The 11,218-nt window shown below is 40.3% G+C and overlaps 1 protein-coding gene across 2 annotated transcripts in view; it reads left to right on the top strand.

Moving 5' to 3' along the window:
• Positions 1-1,598: 1,598 nt before the first annotated feature.
• Positions 1,599-11,218, top strand: part of prr36a (proline rich 36a) — a 31,457-nt gene continuing 21,837 nt past the window's right edge. The window contains exons 1-2 of one of the 2 annotated variants that reach the window (XM_075462579.1): positions 1,599-1,707; positions 4,765-4,869. The gene's annotated coding sequence lies outside the window, so the exon portion shown is untranslated. Of the gene's footprint in view, positions 1,708-4,740; positions 4,870-11,218 lie in introns of those variants that run through there. The other variant, XM_075462580.1, reaches the window with a different exon arrangement.

Raw genomic sequence — 11,218 nt, 5'->3', positions numbered from 1 at the left:
TCTCATTTTTTTTCCCCACATAATGCAAGTATATGCAAGACTACTTCATTCGATGACTTGAGAGAGTCCAAAGGAAAAAAAATCCTTCTCTCAGATGCTCCCAACAATATATGAGCTATTGTCTCTGAGTGCTGTTAGTTGAGACCAGTTTGATCTCAGTTTCGGCTGCCATTGTGCTCCACGTCCTCAATTATGACTTTGCTGTTTGAACTTTGAAGCTTTTATGTCAACAAAAGCCTGCACGCCTGCAGCAGCAAGCCTGTTAAATATATACCCACACACTGAATCATCGGGCACCTGAGTGTGTGTTTGCCTGTGTGTGGCCTTGGATAGTGTGCAGCTGTCCTCAGTATGACCTGTTTTGACGGACCGGTTGCCTGCAGATCACACTTAATAAACAGATTTAAAAGGAGCAAGCCTGTGTATAAGAGCCATTTGAATTATTAGTCCATCCTAATTCTGTTAGGGATTTTTTTTTTTTTACCACAGCCTGGCGCTGAGCCACACCCTTGTTTATTAATATTATCCAGCAATCTGAAATGGAAGGGCAGGATGTGTGGATATTAAGAAGCTTTTTTTCAGCTCGTTATTGTGGAGATGGTCACAAAAACAGGGAGGCAAAAATCATTTCCTGACATACCTCTGGTGGATTTAGGAATTTATATTCTCTGGGCAAAATAGTTCAGATTATAATCAACAATCGATTCTCACTCTAATATCAGCTAAAACCCATTTCAGATGTATGCTGCAGAAATTTAACTTCAGTGTTTCAACTGCTTGTTAACAGTATTTTTATTTTATTTATTAGTTTATTTGACAGGGACAATACAATCTGACATAGTTACAAATCAAAGCTTGTAGCTGATGTGATGCATATAGAGTATAGCAACAAGTGCTAATTTACAACTACTCCCGTCCCTGGTTAGGCTTTTCTATGCTGACACAAGACCTAAAATAGACATTAAAATAAACCTAAATAGACATTAATTTACATAAGAACATTAATCTATAAATACAACAGTGCAGTTCAAACTTTCATCTCATTCATTCACTCTCACATTTTTACTAGTGAGTACAGTTTTGGTTTGTTTTAAGCCAAAATTTAAATTTAAAAGTGAACAATTTAAACTCACTGATGGACTTAATATCTGTGGGCAGTGAGTTCCAGAGTTTACAGCTTTTGTGAGAAAAGGCCGACTGTCCACACGATGTTCTGCACTTAGGGATTGTACAGTTGTACGGTAAGGTTAAAGAATTAGCAAAACTTTAGGGAGTTTGAGTTCTTCCCTCCCTTTGCGGACTGGAAAAGCAGACAAAATGTTTAGACGTTTAATCTGCCAGAGTCCTGAAAAAGCAGCGTCACCGATGAATCTGTGGCAGATGAATTCTGCTGAGCCATCACTCAGATTTCTCTTTTCCCGTTGCATTTCCTGTTCAAACGTCTCCATTCTTTCCTCTCGTTTCTGTGTTTCGTTGGAGAAAACAGCAGCTGATGTCTTAGCCTGTTCACTCTGAACTCTTTCTGGGAGTTGCAGTTGTCTTTGTTTGTGTCTCTTCCTTTTCACGCTTCTCTTTTGTGGGCCCTACAGCTGCAGTTCAGAGAAACAACTTTTTTTTTCCAAAAGGCATTCATTTCACATCTTTTGTGGGCTTGTACCATTGGAGAGAGGAGATGGCATTAAACAGCGAGTACTGGAAATGAACAATGTGAGTTTTACACGGGGTATTAACTTTCAGCGATCAATCTCAGGAAATGGAACCTCCTTTACACACGCAACTAATACAATTTGGTGTCTCAGGTTTTGCTTACAATACGAAACAAATGACCACATTGGTGGGAAAAAATGGAGGCTGTGTGTGTGTGTGTGTGTGTGTGTGTGTGTAGGGCTGCTGTTCCCTTGTTGTTTTTTCCCAAAAAGAGAGACATGCAAGTACAGATATTAAATAAATTCATAAACTAAAATTATGCCAATGATTGCACTGATGAAAGTTAAATTTAGGGTTATATTTGTTGCTGAATATAACTTGTATAGGAGTATAATATGGCTGTAAAAGTCTCCTATATTTTCCTTACCTTCCAGGTAAGGTAAATTAGGTAAGGTAACCTTCCAGACCCCTCAGCTCATCTGGATCCGGTCTTCTATCAGTTCCCAGAGTCAGAACCAGACATGGAGGAGCTGCATTCAGCTTCTATGCTCCACATGTCTGGAACAAACTCCCAGAAAGCCTCAGATCAGCTGAAACACTCAGTGTGTTTAAGTCCAGGCTGAAGACACACCTATTTTCAGCTGAATAAAGCTCCAAATCTGAAGCTTGAGTTTCAAAACTTAATCACATTTTAACTCCTGATTTGATCTATTGTTCTTATTTCTTTCTTTTTTGTTTAAAATTTAAATCGTGCTTTTTATTTCTACTGTTTTAATGTATCTGTAAAGCACTTTGAATCACCTTGTAGTTGAATTGTGCTGTATAAATAAACTGGCTTTGCCTTGCCTGTGGAGAATTCAACAAAAGCAGGGTACGGTCCTCTCAGATTGGGAATGTGCTGTAGCTTCATGCGTGTGGCTGGCAGAAACCAGGAACCAGTTGTTTGTGTGTTTTTTTGTAAGATTGCCCAAAACGTTTAATATCTCTTTCTTAATCAATAGAAAATATCCCAGTCACAACCACACCGTCTATGGAGGCACCCCTGTGTGGGTGGTACTCTATGGAAGTTTTTCTGTGCCATCAGAGTTTGAATTCGAATTTCTAATATTGAATTTTTACAGCATCAAAATCAGACTTCGAATTTGAAAAACCACAAAAATCAGTGTAAAAAAATTCAACATCTAAAGAAAAATTCAGTGGAAAAAGAACCAGGCTGTGTTCGAAACCGCCTACTTCTCCTACTACTCCTACTACTCCTACTACTCCTACTAACTTTAACTTTTTTTAAGTTCCCGGATGCATACTAGATTCTCCGAAATGTTGGGTATGCATCATGAGGTTACTACTCATACTCAAACTACCCAAGATGCAACGTAACGTGACGTCGCCGATCATCATTTCCTGTCAAAACGGCAGTTTCAAGCTAGCTACAACGAGGGTAGGTTCACTTCCTGTTTTCAAAACAAAAGCACCAATTGTATGGTAATGGCTTTCCCTATGATAAAAGGCAACGGGTATTTTATTTTGTGAAAATAACCGGAAGTGCGTTGCTCACTGCGGCTAGCTTTAGTAGTGCCGAATTCGTGGGAACAAAATTGTAAACAGCCGGTATTTTGTCAGGTTTTCAACACGTTGGGGATCTAAACGACTACTTTCTCTCCTGAAAATGTTTCAAATGTTGCTAAAGTTTACAGAGTTTAGAGCCCGAGCCGAAATCAGCTTCAGGCCGGCTGATTTCGGCTCGGGCAGGAGCGAAATGCTTTCTGTATAAACGCTCTGCATACTGTCTGATCGATGAGTATGCAGCATGTAGTATGTAGTAGGCGGTTTCGAACACAGCCCCAGACTCAACATCCGGGTAAACAGGGAGAAGCAATCGATCCCTGTCTCAGTTCATCCAACGGCAGCCAATCAAGTTACGCTCCATTGGACAGATCAGCCATGTCCACCAACACGGGTGATGCTGCTTCGGTGAGTGAGTTTACTTTATTTGCCATTTGTGTTAGTAAAATTGAGTAATAGATATTACTCAATATCTATTGAGCTGCTCTGTCCAATGGAGCGTAACTTGATTGGCTGCCGTTGGATGAACTGAGACAGGGATCGATTGCTTCTCCCTGTTTACCCGGATGTTGAGTCGTTCTTTTTCCATTGAATTTTTTTAAGTTGAATTTTTTTCCACTGATTTTTGTTTTAAGAAATTTTTAGATGTTGAATTTTTTTCCACTAAATTTTTTTTTGGATGTTGAATTTTTTTTCACTGATTTTTGTTTTAAGAAATTTTTAGATGTTGAATTTTTTTACACTGAATTTTTTTAACACTGATTTTTGTTTTAAGAAATTTTTAGATGTTGATTTTTTTTCCACTGATTTTTGTTTTAAGAAAATTTTAGATGTTGAATTTTTTTACACTGATTTTTGTTTTAAGAAATTTTTAGATGTTGAATTTTTTTACACTGAATTTTGTTTTAAGAAATTTTTAGATGTTGAATTTTTTACACTGAATTTTTTTAACACTGATTTTTGTTTTAAGAAATTTTTAGATGTTGAATTTTTTTCCACTGAATTTTTTTTTAGATGTTGAATTTTTTTACACTGATTTTTGTTTTAAGAAATTTTTAGATGTTGAATTTTTTTCCACAGAATTTTTTTTTAGATGTTGAATTTTTTTACACTGATTTTTGTTTTAAGAAATTTTTAGATGTTGAATTTTTTTACACTGAATTTTTTTAACACTGATTTTTGTTTTAAGAAATTTTTAGATGTTGAATTTTTTTACACTGATTTTTTTTTAGATGTTGAATTTTTTTACACCGATTTTTGTTTTAAGAAATTGATATTTTTTTTTCTACACTGTTTGGTTTTTCAAATTCAAAGTCTGATTTTGATGTTGTAAAAAATCGATATTAGAAATTCGTATTCAAACTCTGATGGCACAGAAAAACTTCCATACTGGGACCCCCTCCGCGCGGGGCGAGCTCCAGTTTTGGTCTCAATTTGACGTCACTCCTGCTTTGCATAACCACCAGTCTCGCGGCTTTGATTGGGCCGTGCGCGGGACTTAATCTGCATCTCTCTCTCCTTTGTGGGCACCACACTTTGGCCCTTGTTCTGCAGCTGGACGCTTCGACACTCCCCCGCCCCGCGTCCATCCTTCAAGAAGCAGAGCAGCCGGCCGCTGTGCAAACGTGGAGGGACGGACACGAGGAGGGACGCCCGCCTGTGAGTGCACGGTTCCATTGTTTACCGCTTTGTCGACATCTCTAAGTGCATGTTAGCTCGTTGCTAAGACCGAAAGGGAGGAGCTGCTCATCTCGTGAGGAGTCCTCAAAAATCAGAGTCGACGTTTTTTAAAAGGTAACGTTTCTACCTTTGGGGGCGAAATTAAGTCACGCTGCATCAGCTCCTTGTTACGTTTTTTTTTTTCTTTCTTCCAAAAACGATAAAAAACAAAAAGCTCTGCGCTTAAAGAGGCCCCTTAATCTTCTTTGTTTCTTCTTTTAATAGCGTTTGTTTGAAAGCTAAAGACCGCCTCCGGTTTGTTGCCTGACATGATATTTGACCGTGGTGAAGTTGGTTTGATATTGGATATTCGGCTATTCGACAGATATTCAAAATAAAGAAATGAGGAGTCTTTTTTTTCCCAAATACCTCCCAAGCCTTGTGACCTAGTGACTCCAATCCAATGCAGAATAATTCTCTTTTGTAGTACCAACCACACACACCTTTTTTTTTTTACATCAATTGTATGCATTCAATTGATGTAAATGATATTTTCCTTAAAAAAAACCATATAAAATAGCGTGTGCATACAATTGGCTTTAAAAAAGGTGTGTGTGGTTGGTGCTACATAGGAGAATTATTCTGCATTGGTTTGGAGTCACTAGGTCACAAGGCTTGGGAGGTATTTGGGGAAATAAAAGACTCCTTATTTCTTTATTGTGAATGTCTGTCGAATATCAAACCAACTTCACCACGGTTGATATTTGGACGTTAGCAAAGCAGGGGACGCTCGGCCGGTGGTCTTTGGCGTGATTAATGTCCCCGAGACACAATTGTGCGTGTCCGGCTGGTGCTGGAGTCGGTTTGCGCGCGGTTGTGAGTGGTGTCGGATCCGTTTTTATTCACGAGTTTCCATGCTTCCCCTGGCGTTCATCCCTATTGTTCTGTGAGGCTGAACTGGGCCTTTTTCTGCTCGGCGTGTCTGTTTTCAGAGACTTTGGGGTGCAATTAAAGATCCATTTTAAGGCCTGGGGGGAAAAAAATAAATTAATTAATTAAAAAAAACACCCATTAAGCTTCCAAGCAAATCCTCTGAAAGGAGGCTCCTGGTCCCAAACTGGCTGACAGCGTTGGAAATGTTCTTTTGACAGGCTGCTAACATACCTTTTTTCACTGTTTATCTATCCAACCTAATTTGAAGACACTTTGGTAAAACGTGGATCTGATACCCATGAGTACTCAGTGTGTTGAAAGTCCAGGTGGAAGATGCCGCGCACCTATTTTCAGCTGCATTTGAATAAAAGCTCCAAATCTGAAGCTTGAGTTTGAAAACTTAATCACATTTTAACTACTGATTCTATCCATTGTTCTTATTTCTTTCTCTTTATGTTTAAAATTTAAATCGTGCTTTTTATTTCTACTGTTTTAACGTCTCTGTAAAGCACTTTGAATCTCGCCTTGTAGTTGAATTGTGCTGCACAGATAAACTTGCCTTGCCATTCTGAAAGGGCACACATGCGTAGTGGTTTGTTGTCCAGCTCGCCATCTGTTTTATCTGTTTTCCCGTTTGCATCTTTGCTCGCAGAGTAATCTCATTCTTGACTGAACAGGCCAGTATTAAAGCAAGCTATCTGAGTGCACTCTGCAGATCTCAGTGATGGAGAGATGCCGTTTTATTATCCTGGTTTTGGCTCACCGTCCTCATTACATAATCGCTGTGCTTTGGGCTTGGCTGGGTGTGGTTGGCAGGCTTTGGATACTAGTTTGCAGAGAGCTGTTAGACATGAAGACCCTCACTGGAGAGTGTTTTTTAATTTATTTTATTTTGCTGTTTGGCTAAACTTTAAGCTCCCGCCTATTTAACCATGGTTTATGGCATGGTTAGTCAGCCATTTTATCTACGTCTGCTGTGTTTTTGATAAAGCATGTTGGCTTTCCTAGTGATTTTATTATCTGGAGCCCCTATCTGAAGCTTAGTGTGTGCGTTTTCAGCCTTCTGAAGTCTTTCTAGGCTTTAGTTTGGGTCTCTTCAAGCAGGAAGGAGTGGTGTTTGAGCTTTAGGGTTAGTTGGAGACCCTTTTTTATTTATTTTTGCCAAATTCCACCAGGGAACTGGGACACAGCTGTGTTTTTAATGGTTCAAGTTGTGCAACTTTCTCTGGCTACACCTCCGTTTCCCTTTCCTCTTCCTAAGGTCATAACAAGTCAGAGGAGCTCAAAATAGTTTTCATTTTGCTATATCCTCTAACCTCAGGGAAGCTCAAGGTAAAGGATATGTGTCTTTGGTTATGATAGCTTTTACTGTCCAGAGTCTTTTCTAAACGTCACTAATTCATAGATGCCAGTAGAACATAATTATCATGTACATTCATAGTATGTTATTAAATTACAGGCAGACTGGTGGCGCATTTTAGCCTGACTACGTCATACTCACGATTCTAGTCAGAATGTGAGTCTGATACCGCTCAATAGAGTTTTGAGTATGGGGCGTATTTCAACCGAACCAGGAGAAAAAATGCCTCTTCGCTCAATTGGATAGACCTACAACCAATCAGAGCAACGTAGTATGTGACGTAGATTAAGCGACACACACTTGTTGGCAAAAACATCTTTTCTATCGATAAAAGCCTTTATCGCGTTCCTCTGTTCGTCTTTCAAAATGAAAGCAATGTGGAGATCCTGTAGAAGAGACTCGATGGCAAAATCTACACACCCTAGCTCTCCAGCGGCAGCCATGTTTGTTTCAAACGAAGTCAAACCAAGCGCTCTTTAGTGACGTAGTCAATAATGTCCCTGTTGATCATCTGTCCATCATCGTATAAAGCCCGCCCTGGCAATCTGATGTCGAGCATAGAGATTTCCCAACTGAGCAGAGCCAGACCGAATTTTATGGGCGGGGCTAAGTTCGGCTGGCACCCAGGCTAGCTGCATTTATGTGCTCAAAACAAATACATTTTTTTTCTTTATTAGAAAAAAAATTGATGTGGCCAATGTTCAGAATGTTACATTTTCAACATGCTTCCACTGAGAATAGAAACTTGTAAGGAAGTCTTGTTTTTATTTATTTCCTTAGTTCATAAATGTGATGGGATAGCAAAAGACGATGGAAAATATCTGGGATCCCAGATTCATTTTATCACTTGTCTAACTATAATCAGGACGGAATGGAAAGCGACACCCCATTTGCATGTGCTTAGAAGTTTGCTGGCTACACTGTAACCAGTGTCGGTTTCAGTCTCTCACCTGTGAATGCTGAATCAAACTCTTGCCTGGCCAGAAAAATCTGTTAAGGAGGACATCCAGGGTGAAACTGGTATTTCATCACTCTCCTTTTTAAAGATTGTCTGGTGTTGGTTTTTCAGCTGTGGGACTGAGAGATGAGGCAGTGCTGTAACTGCCATCTCTGTGGTTTAGAGGCTGGCACACTCCTACCCATTAGGATAAAGTGATGCATGCAGGCGTAGCATTTTAAAGCACTCGGTCTGTCTGAGACTGACGCTGGACTCGGTAGACTGTAATTATTGAAAGAGTAATTCAGCGCTTTAAAAGTCTTTTCGTTGACTCATCTTAGTCTTCTTGGCTTTCTCCGCCTGTTTATCATGGCACAATACACGTAATTTCTTTTCCACCTGTAGCTTTAATCCCCACTGAATCACTGCTGTATGTTTTGATTAGTTTGGTCATTGATCCACGTCTGTCTGAATCAAAGTGTGCAGCAGACCACAAGATGTGTGCTTGTTTTGGACAGGCTGCACATATCCTGTTATCACACTCCTCTTTACATGGATGAGAAGGTCGGTCTTTACTCTTCAGCAATTGGTTTGTGTGTGGATGTGATGCACTTCGCACAGTTTCGGGTGTGGCTGTCGGGCTGGTTGGCTGTCAGTGAGGCATGCGGGGTAGTTGTGGAATCGATGTCCATCTGGCCTCGGCTTACCCTGCCCAGTCAGATGCATGGTAACTGATCTGGAGGCTCTCTGCATTATATTGACTTTCTGCCGGCTTGTTTATTGCCTGTTGGCTTGGTTGCAGGAGAATTGCCACTGGCTGTCTTTTTTTTTTTTTTTTTACAAGGCAAAACTGATGTCAGCTCTGGCTTCCATACAGCCAATCATCCTTTAAACCCAAAGCGGTTTAAAGCTTTCAGCAGGGGGAGATGTAAGCATCATCCCTATTTTCTAGGGGTGGGTATTGGCAAAGAAGTCGAGATTCACATGCCACGATGCGATACTATCACGATACTTGAATTAATGCGATGCATCGCGATATTTTCACTGAACATACTTAAAAAATAAATAAATACAGCCATTACCAGTGGCTGACTGGCTGTGTATGATCTGGATAGTGTCTTCAATTGATACATAACTCAAAGCAAATCAATTCATAACTGTATTTATTGAAACCACTTTTGGAGGTATTGCCATGAAAACAAATATTACTATTACTGGACACACTCATCACAAAAAGTGCATAGGATTTATAAAACTTAAAATAACAAAATAGGGATGATCAGTACAGACAAAAAAGTGCATAGGCTTTATAAAAAAATAAATATTGCAAACATCCCTTGCAGCAAAATGCATCAATTGCATGTGTCCTATCATTAAGGGCATAAAAAGCCCCAAAAAATAAATAAATCGATACTTGGCGTCAAGAATCGATGCAGTAGATCGTGAAAATTAGAATTGCGATGCATCGTCATGACGATTATTTTGCACACCCCTACTATTTTCCCCATTTCACCTTCAATGTTTTGTTGCCCAGAGGTATTTTGGGTGAAGATACCCGTGCCAGCTGCTCCTCTGTCCTTTTTGTAACAGTTAATCCACCCACCCCCGACTCCTCAGTGCCACGCCGATTTTGTGGGGGGGGGTTGTTGTTGCGTGGTGCAGACAATGGGCCGGTCTACCCGCCTCCCCTTACTACTAGCTTTAGCTGAATTCAGCTGTCCATGCAAATAGTGTTTTTTGTTTTTTAAACCAGATCTTACAAAAAAAAAACACACAAATACTTACTTTCTGTCAGCCTGTGGTATTGGCAGCAGGGTTTGTTGCTTGCTCATGAAAAGCCTGCCAGGTTTAGAACAGATTGTAACCCATTTCTCTGCTGCCTTTGAGACCACGGCCCTGTCAGTAGCCTGCGGTCCATGCTGCTTTGACAGCCACTCCCTTAAAGGCATACTGACTAGTCTATTTAACTTGTAGCCTCATTCAACCACCTGCTCCTAATGGCTTTATTGAGAGGCTTAACATTCACTTAACACATGCAGTCCTCTATAGGTTTGATTTGAATTTGAACGGTATGCTGTTTGCTCAACCCTCTTTGACAGCATTTATGCCTTGTTGAGGCACACTTGAGACCTTCTCGGTAAAACACGGTAGACTCAAAATGAGGAGTAGTTACCTTTTTTATTGAAGGGAGGTAGTTGCAATGTTGAAATATTTTCTAGGTGTCTTTGCAAAAGTTTAAAGTATAACCATGAACGTGCAGGCAGGGTTTTGGACCAACTTTTTGCAATGTTTGCACCGGTGCAACTCACTTTCTCTCTAGATACACGGCCACAAAATTTGGATGTACCCACATTTTTCACAACACTTTTTAGGACCACACTGAAGCATCTTAACGATTTACATCCACACTTGTGGGAAGTCGTGTGTAAACAGGAATAGAGGTGCAGGCAAGTGTTAAAGCGGCAGTCTGCAACTCTTTTTCAAGCATAATGCCTGGAACTGTCCGGGGATTCTGAAAGGAGTACATTAAATACCCCAATACAATAAAAATGAGTTCTCTAGGTCCCCTATATGTCCCGCTAGGTCCCTCCAAAGCCAGCAGGTTTGTTTACAAAATTGCAGACCGGACCGGTAAAAGGTAACCAATTAGGTTACGAGCTGGGCTCTGCTGCCTGTCAATCACCGATTGTGCACGCGCGATACAAGGTAGGCTCGTCCCCACGCTTATTTATCTGGACTATTGAACTTCATTACGGGCTAGTCTACTTACTGTGTCTTCCATGATCGCAAATGACGGGTGAGTTGATGAATGAGGAGTCGTGTTAGCGCATCTGGCGTGCACCTAGACGTGCACGAGTTCTCATGTGTTTTGAAGGGGCGGGACAGGAAGTTGAATAACTTTTTATTTTTCGGTTAAAAAATAAGCATTTCTTGTATTTTGCGACTACGGAGGTCACCGTTTTCAACTTCAAGCGTTCTGATAGATCATGTAAACTCTTAAAATGCCAAAAAGTAGGACTTTACGTATGACAACAACAAATCCTGCAGACTGCAGCTTTAAGGGCCGTGTATACTCTCGCAGCAGTGTGTCGCAGTGAGCTTGTCGCAGACATGACGCA

The sequence above is a fragment of the Odontesthes bonariensis genome, chromosome 4, assembly GCF_027942865.1.
Source record: "Odontesthes bonariensis isolate fOdoBon6 chromosome 4, fOdoBon6.hap1, whole genome shotgun sequence".
Lineage (NCBI taxonomy): Eukaryota > Metazoa > Chordata > Actinopteri > Atheriniformes > Atherinopsidae > Odontesthes > Odontesthes bonariensis.
Note: the sequence above shows the minus strand (reverse complement) of the source record. Positions and strands in the feature narration are given on the sequence as shown.